The following is a 7,502-nucleotide window of genomic DNA, read 5'->3' as shown; positions in this document are numbered from 1 at the left end:
GAGAACACTGGAAACCCTTGAGTTGGGGTGTAAGAGGCTCCTTACCTGCCTTTTGAATGATCATTTCTTCAGCCCCGAGTTTGTCTTCCTGAGAAGGGGTCTTGGGTATCTGGCCATGAACTTGCTATGTAGCCAAAGGTAACCTTTAGTGCCCGATCCTCCTGCCCCAGGTGCTGGGTTACAGATGTGTGCCATCATGCTCAGATCTTTCTATCTACTATTTGTATTTTTATTGAACATCTTCAACTGATAATATAGACATAATATGTGTATATTAATAAGGTATCTTGTGATATGTTTCTGTCTTAGGGTTTTTTTTTTTTCCTTCACAAAACATCATGACCAAAAAGCAAGTTGGGGAGGAAAGGGTTTATTCAGCTTCCTTCCATGCTGTTCATCACCAAAGGAAGTCAGGACTGGAACTCAAACAGGTCAGGAAGAAGGAGCTGATGCAGAGGCCATAGAGGGATGTTACTGGCTTGCTTCCCCCTGGCTTGCTCAGCTTGCTCTCTTACAGAACCCAGGACTACCAGCCCAGGGACGGCACCACCCACAATGGGCTGGGCCCTCCCCCTTTGGTCACTGATTGAGAAAATGCCTTACAGCTGTATCTCATGGAGGCATTTCCTCAAGGGAGGCTCCTTTCTCTGTGATAACTCCAGCTTATGTCACGTTGACCCACAAACCAGCCAGTACAATTCTAAACCTGTAGTGTGTCCTAAGTCAGGTTAAACATGCCTTCTCAAACACCTGCCATTTCTTTATGATGAAAACATTCAGAATCCTAGCATTCTGAGATGTGCAGTGTGCTGAACCTCACTTATAACCACCTCTCTTTGCAATAGCACAACAGGATTTCTTAAATTCTATGAGTACTCATGAATCCCTCCATTTCTTTTCCCCTACAACTCTCCCTGTCTGTAGGAATCCTACTCACAACTTTGCTGAGATTGACTTTTTAGTTGTTGGAATTTCTTACACTCTGCAGCCCTGCATGGCCTTAAACTTTTTTTAAAATTTAATTTAATTTTATTTATTATGTATACAGCGTTCCATCTGCATGTATGCCTGCAGGCCAGAAGAGGGCATCAAATCTCATTACAGATGGCTGTGAGCCACCATGTGGATGCTGGGAATTGAACTCAGGACCTCTATACGAGCAGTCAGTGCTCTTAACCACTGAGCCATCTCTCCAGCCCTGGCCTTAAACTCTTGAAAAATTAAATTTAATAATTTGTATGTGTGTGTTGTATTGCATGTGTGTATAGGTGCACATGTAAATGTGGAGGCCATGGGTAGATGTTAAGTATCTTCTATTCTCTATGTTATTTATTTTTGAAATAGTTGCTTTTTGACTTTTTCTTTTTGTTTGATTTTGTTTGTTTGTTTGTTGTTCTTTTTGTTTGTTTGATTTTGTTTTGTTTTATTTTTGAGACAGGTTTCTTTATGTAGGACAGGCTATTTAGAACTCACTAGGTAGACCAGGATGGCCTTTAACTCATAGAGATCGCCTGTCTCTGCCTTCCAGGTACTGGGATGAAAGATGTGTGCCAACATGCCAGGTTCTAGAAAGATTTATTTTGTGTGAGTGAGTGTGTGTGTGTGTGTGTGTGTGTGTGTGTGTGTGTGTGTGTATGTTCGTAGGTGTAAGTATCCTCAGAGGCTTGGACTGTCAGATCTCCCTGGTGTAGCAGTTAGAGGTGTAACCCATCTGTCATGGGTGCTGGAAACTGAACTTAGGCCCTCTGAAGAGCAGTACATGCTCTCAATTGTGGAGCCATCTCTGCAGTCCTCTGCTGTGTTTATTAAAACAGCATTTCTTGCTGACCAGCAAGCCCAGAGGATCTGTGTCTCTCTGCCTCCTGAACACCGAGTTATAGATGTGTGTCATGTGCCCTCCTTCTTACCTGGTAACTCAGGTCTTCATCCTTTTACAAGGTTACTCACTGAGTCCTTTTCCCAGGCCCCTAGTCTCCATAGTTTAATTAGCAGATAAAGTTATAGGTTTCCCACGTCGTTTCCATGGCTGCTTGGTTGTGGTTGGTTGCCTACCTTCTGTCCCTATCATCCACATCCCCACCTTACCCTTCTGCCCCTAGTATTCCTCCTCTCACTTTTATATTGCAGGATTTTGTTGCCCCCTATATCCCCTGCTTAAGGCCTCCCCATCCCATGGATCCACTCCTTTCTAGTTTTCTGGCCCCTACACTTAATTACACATAAATACATTTATATAATAATTAGAAGCTAGAAGATTGCTTGTAACTGTGTCTTATGGCAGATCTCTTTTCTTCCTTCGTTAATTTATTTATTCACTTCACAACAGATCACAGACCCACTTTCCTCCTCTCCTCCCAGTCCTACCCGTACAAATCTCTCCCCCCATTTTCCCTTCCTCTTCTCAGAGAAGGGGAAATTCTCCTTGGGTACCACCCCGTCCTGGAACTTCAATTTCCAGCAGGACCAAGCTCATCCTCCTACTGAGGCTTGGCCATGCAGTCCAGCTGGGGGAAGGGGATCCAGTGACAGGCAACAGAGTCAGTCAGAGACAGCACCCAGCCCTAGCCCCAAGCTCTAATTGTTAGGGGATCCACAAAAGACCAAGCTACACATCTGCTACATTTGTGTAGGGGGCTTAGGTCCAGCCTCTGTGTGCTCTTTAGTTGGTGGTTCAGTTTTGTGAGCCCCGTGGGCCCAGGTTAATTGACTCTGTAGATCTTTTTGTGATGTTCTTGACCCCTCTGGCTTGTTCAATATCCCCCACTCTTCCACAAGAGTCCCCCAGCTCTGCCTGATGTTTGGCAGTGGGTCTCTGCATCTGTTTCCATTTGTTGCTGGATGAAGCCTCTCAGGAGACAGTTATGCTAGGCTCCTGTCTGCAAGCATAGCAGAATATCATTAATAGTGTCAGGGGTTGGCTTTCTGCCATGGGATGTGTCTCAAGATGGGGTAGTCATTGGCTGGCCATTCCCTCAATCTCTGCTCTATCTTTATCCCTGCACATCTTGTAGGCAGGACAAATTTTGGGTGGAAGGTTTTGTGGGTGGGTTGATGTTTCCCCTCCCCACTGGAAGTGCTGCCTGGCTACAGGAGGTGGCCACTTGAGCTTCCATATCCCCAACTACTGGGAGCCTCCCTCATTCTAGGTCTCCAGCTAAGTCCCAGAGATGTCCCCTACTGATTTCTGTTCTCACACCCAGCCCTATACCCCAACCCCCAGTTTTAATCTTTTGAGAGACTACCACATTGGTTTCCATAGTGGTTGCATGAGTTACTAAGGGTTCCTCTTTCCCCACATCTTCAGCATTTTTGCCATTTTATCCTTGATGACTATCTGACTGGAATGAGATGTAAGATCAGACGTAGTGTTTGCATTGTGCTAATGGCTAAGGGTGTTGCACACTTTAAAAAAATATTTATTGACCATTTGTGTTCTTTTGAGAACTGCCACTGGCCCACTTATTGGTTGGCAGTGTTTTGGGGGTGGAGAGGGGTTTGGATTTGATACATACCCATGGTTTGACTTAAACCCACAGCAGTCCCACTTTAGCTTCCTGTGTCCTGGGATTGGTGGTGTGTGCTATTGTACGTGGCTCTTGTTCATTTTTAACGTGCTTCTGCTTTGGCTGCTCACATTTCTGTTGCTGTGATACAGTTCCCTGACAACAGCAACTTAAGGGAGAAAGGATGCCTCTTGGGTCATAGTTCCTCGCTACAGTCCATCATGGCGGAAGGTCCACCCCGGCAGGAAGTCCAATCCCAGCAGGAAGTCCTAGGGCGGGAATGAATGAGGCCGAGGATCCTGCTGCACTACAGTCAGGAAGCAGAGCATGGCTGCTGCTCAGCCAGCTTTCTCATTTTTCTGCATTCTCAAACATCAGCCCAGGGAATGGTACTACCCACCTACACTTAGGGCGGTTCTTCCTACATCAATAACCTAGTCAATACAACCTCATGGGCATGCCCAGATCTAATCTAATTAAAGTTATCCCCCACATGCATGCCTAGATGCTTGTTTCTTTGGTGATTCAACATTCTGTCAAATTGGCAATTATTAACCATCATAGCTACTCAGCAAATCTCTCCAGGTCACATTTCGCAGCCCATTTGTCTTTGCGCTCTCAACATTTTTTTTTCTAGCCTAGTATATGGTGTTTGATAAATAGCCAAATGGATGAAAAGAGACCAAAAATACTAATCTTGTGTGTTCAGAGTAAGAGATTTTATTTTTCTGGTCTTGCTCTCCACTTCTCCTGGGACTGCTTTCTCAGGCACATTAGTGGATGTGCTTTGATTCCTTGGGTTTCTATGAATGTGACTAGAATTGACCTTATGTATAGTAGCCCCCTTTGGTTGTTACAGGAGTTAGGGAACTAGACCTGGTTTAGTCAGTGACTTCTCTTCTCTAGCAGGAAGACCCCTGAGAAGAGGAAAATAAGCTATGGCATGTGTTAAGGTCAAACTTAGCACAGGTCTTACTGTACAATGAACAATATGCTTTTCCACAGGACAATGCCCTTGCACCTGAAGGTTGGATAGAAGGAAAGGCACCTCTACTTTTTGATTTTAAGGAACTCAAAAAAAAATAATCTTCTATGGTTATAGAAAAGCTCTTAGCATAACTTTTTCTTCTCTCTGATGCTTACGTTTAGTAGTAAACAACGAAAAAGTAGATTTCGAAATGAATCGTGCCTTCAAACCAGCGCTCAGCGTCTAGGGAGAATCAAAGCCAAGATCTGTTTTCCTGGTTGGTGATAGCAAAGAACGGTACAGTCTTTTGACGATCTTTTCTGGTGAACTGTCTGCCATTTCCCCTGGCACCTTAGTCAATACTTCTGGATGCTGGTGGCCAGCGAGTCCCCCGGCACGGAAGGGAACAGGGTTTTCAGCAATTAGCGGACCATCCTTGGGAGATACATTGTTGGCTTCCTCTACATCCCTTACGCCAGAGGCCATAGGCATTCATGACTCAGCTCATATCTGGATGTGTACAAGTTGGAGTCATAACTCTGTTTTTCCCACAGTTACAGCGACCAACTTGGACCAGGAGGGGATCAGCTGTGTCACAACCAGAGTGGATTCTCTACCCCGTTATGAGTCCCATGGCCTGAGCACTTCCTTTTTTCCTTCTTATTCCAGATTCAGGTTCTGAACATGAAGAAGGCAATGACCAACGGATCATGTGAGTGTAAGGAGACAGGGAAAGGCAGAGACTTAAACATGAGCCCAGCTATAAGCAATGAACAATATTTATCATGTGGCTTAGGATGTGAGAAGTACATCTCGCACAGGAAAAAGGCAGAGTCCTGAGACCTGGACTGTTTAAACCCACTTGGCTTTGTGAGAGAGATGGCCATGTTGAAGAAAGTCCAGGATGTTAGATCTGAAAGAAATAGTAGAGTTTGTCAAATCACATTTCTCCTTGCTCATCAGGAGACCAAGATACACAGAGGATCGGTCAGCATGAACGTAATGAGACTTAACCAAGTGACCTAGAGGTCACTTGGCAGGGTGATGGGCAGTGGCCGAGTGGCTGGTGAGTGGGTCATCAGATACATGACAGATTGGTGAGCCATGGACTTGGACTTCCAGGGTACACCAGGCACAGGGAGAGAGAGAGAACAGCCATGGCTATAAGACTCTGTGCATGTAAGAGTCTCCCCTTTCCTCTTCCTCCAGTGCTTCTAAATCTCTTACAGATACAAGAAGGAAAAGGGGAGAGACCATAAGGATAGTGCTACCAGTTGAGCTAACTAAGGGTGACTTAACTCAGTATTGTCCACCTGTGAGTGCTGGTGCTCATGTACCAAAATTCAGCTAGCTCATACCTGAAACCTGGAACATTAGGTTAGTCACTGTTTGTCCATTTAAAAAGAAGACAGAATTTACTAGGTGATGGTGCACACTTTTTTTTTTTAGATTTATTTATTTTATTTATACACTATAGCTGTCTTCAGACACACCAGAGGAGGGCATCGAGTCCCACTACAGATGGCTGTGAGCCACCATGTGGTTGCTGGGATTTGAACTCAGGACCTCTGGAAGAGCGGTCAGTGCTCTTAACCACTGAGCCATCTCTCCAGCCCCTGGTGGTGCACACTTTTAATTCCAGCATTCAGGAGGCAGGGGCAGGCAGATCTCTGAGTTCAAGGCCAGCCTAGTCTACACTGTGAGTTCTAGGATAGCCAGGGCTACACAGAGAAGCTTGGTCATGAAAAACCAACTCTATATATCTTTAAAAATTATTTATTTATTCTCTGTGTGTTGTACACCTGCAGAGGCCCAAAGAGGACATCAGGTGCCTTGGAGCTGGTGTTACAGGTAGTCGTGAGCTGCCTGATGTGAGTGTTTGGGAACCTAACTGAGGTTCTCTGGAAATAGCAGCAAGAACTCTTAGTCACTTAGACACCTCTCTAGTTCCCAGTAAATATAAATCTTTTAAAAGTTTTTTCTATTTTCTTAGTCTTTCCATGGACTCTGTACAGCTATATTTTTCTGAACCACTGAGAGTAAATTGCACATTCTTTCCTCTTGAAAGCATCAGAATTTCATAAGAACAAGGCTATTCTCTCACATAACATAGTGCAGTCATCGAGCACAGTAAATCTAACATCTGTGTAATGCTATAATCTACCATCTGCATCCCAGCTTATTAATTAGCGCGAGCGTCCTTTGTGTCACTTCCCCGTCTCTACTACAGAACTGAGCCTAGGATCGGATTGCACTTTTATCACATTCACTTCACCAGGAGCATTTCCCCCCGCCCTTGCTTTTGATAATGAAGAGTTTGATTTGTATTTCAGAACAATGACAGAAAGAATAGTAGGAGTGACCAAAGATCAAAACCAAAGAGGCAGGACTGAAAAGGAAAAGGTATCCACAAGCAAAGGGATAAACCCGTGTTTAAAATCGCAGCGTCCCTACGGAGCTCTTCCTGCAGAATGTGCCATCGCTGTTCACTGCCCTATTCTTGTGACAGTGAAAGGTAAGGCAGAACTTCATCACAAGTCATACAACACGACTGCTGACGGTTGTCTCTGAACCCCAGTGAGGGCATCCGGGAACAGGCACGAAGCAACGCCTTCACCACACTGAAACAGTCTGACATCAACTTCCTGTATGGTTTCACACGTCAGAGCACAGAGTATGTTTATCCCTCATTATATTATCCTTCCTTTTTGTTTTCTTTGAGTGTTTTTTGAAAAGCATACTTAAATTCTTTTTCAATTTAGATTATTATACTTAATTAAAAAATTCTTTGTCAGTTTCATATATGTGATAAATTTTAGTCCTTCTCATCCCATATTGTCCTGTCTTACTCCACAGCCTCCCACCGAAACTCTTCCTCCCTTTGTCTCACCCCCATGTGGTGTGTGTGTGTCCTGGTGAGTTTAACTAGGACTGTCTGCATGAGCATGGATGGGAGGTGATTTACTGGAACATTCATGACTTCCCAGAGGCTACACCACTGAAGAAAACATTTCCCTTGTCCCGGGCACCCA

The sequence above is a fragment of the Rattus norvegicus genome, chromosome 4 (assembly GCF_021556685.1).
Source record: "Rattus norvegicus strain SHRSP/BbbUtx chromosome 4, alternate assembly SHRSP_T2T, whole genome shotgun sequence".
NCBI classification, from domain to species: Eukaryota; Metazoa; Chordata; class Mammalia; order Rodentia; family Muridae; genus Rattus; species Rattus norvegicus.
This window is presented reverse-complemented; position numbering follows the sequence as displayed.